The sequence below is a fragment of the Triticum dicoccoides genome, chromosome 4B, assembly GCF_002162155.2.
Source record: "Triticum dicoccoides isolate Atlit2015 ecotype Zavitan chromosome 4B, WEW_v2.0, whole genome shotgun sequence".
Classification (NCBI taxonomy): Eukaryota; Viridiplantae; Streptophyta; class Magnoliopsida; order Poales; family Poaceae; genus Triticum; species Triticum dicoccoides.
Genome location: NC_041387.1, coordinates 640,643,663 through 640,645,240, shown reverse-complemented (window position 1 = coordinate 640,645,240; position 1,578 = coordinate 640,643,663).

Below are 1,578 nucleotides of genomic sequence, written 5' to 3'. Positions count from 1 at the left end.
CATTATTGTTAGGCAGTTTACGTTACTTTTCATAGTCTCGTCTGATCCATGGACTAATGTCACATACAAATAGGCCATGCCTAGCATTTACGGATTAACTAAGAATGAGCCAGGTTCATTACGATAGCAAAATAACACAAACTTATCTATTGAAGGCAAGCCATCAAGCAAAAATCCTGAAACTTGACAGTGGAGACAGGATGATCTCTTTGATGAGTCCCCGAATCAGCAAATTTGAGGATGAGAGGCTCCACTTTGGCTGCTGTGAGTTGGCCCTGCACGCAATTTAAGGAGATCAGAATATCCCCAGGAGTTTTACGATTTTGCATGTGCAGCAAATAGAAATGATTGAGTAAACCAAACAGGGCCAGTAATTTGCAAGTGCAGCGAATAGAGAAGATTGCTTAAACCAAAAAGGGTCAGCACTGCTAAGGAAGCCTGCTCAAACTACAAAGTTTCAATAATTCTTCGCCTAACACCATTCAGCAACCACATTTGAAAAGAGAAATTTAAGGGTGTATGCACACAAATTCAGTAGTAACATTCCCTCAAAGAAAAATCAGCACTGATAAAGCTTATTCAGCAAATTACGGGGATACGGGCATAACCAAACTTCATGGACTACGAAAATAATATAACATCTGGTACATGCAAAAGCGGCGTAGATGGTGAATTTTCAGAAAATGAGGGTTTAGTTAGTACTTCGGAACCTAAAGAAAACACGAAAGATAGCAAACACCCGAGACACCGAGTGTGAACCTACATACAGAGTGTTAGAACAACTATATTAGGAGGAAAAGCTAAAGACAAGACACCCGAGAATAAATAACTGGCACAACACGGAAGCTACTGACATACATAACTATATGAATTTTCATAGTTGAATATATATGTAAAAGACTAACAAATACAAAGCTTCAGTTTAAGCAACAGAACTACGAAGCTTCAACAATATCAAAATGCAAAAAGAAGTGTCACATCTAAGATCATGATAATCATGTATTTAGAATCGCTTACCAGAATAAGGAAAAACATTGCATCCCACAGAAGGATACACCTTCAGGATGTCGTATATTTTTGCACCCCAGTCGTCGTTACTTGTTGTGACCTCATGTGACGGCCTCACTGTCACATTCTTTTCAGCCTTGGTGCACATTTCAATATCAGCCTCAAGAAATCAAATTCATGATCCTCTCCTCCCAAGCCTCTGATTTCCACTTCTTCGAGATTGATCAAGGAGATAGTTTCGCTTCTCCAGTTCTTAGGCTCATCACAGGGACAATTTACCGGGCATGCTATTGCCTTTTCCCCCTAAAAGAAATATGAATGACTACAATTATTATTGATACTCCTCCAAGACATCATCTCAAAACTGTACCTGGATTTTCCTTTTGCTACATATATTTCAGATATAATTAATTAAGCTGAGGGAAGAACTACCATCTCTATCTTAAGGATTTTTGTAGCAGTGCGGATCCAATGGATCCTAAGGAGGCGAAAGACAAATGCTCCAAAAGCATGCCCTGTTGTGTTGAAATGTAGATCCAAAACGGAGAAGTTTGTAAGCACTAGATGTTT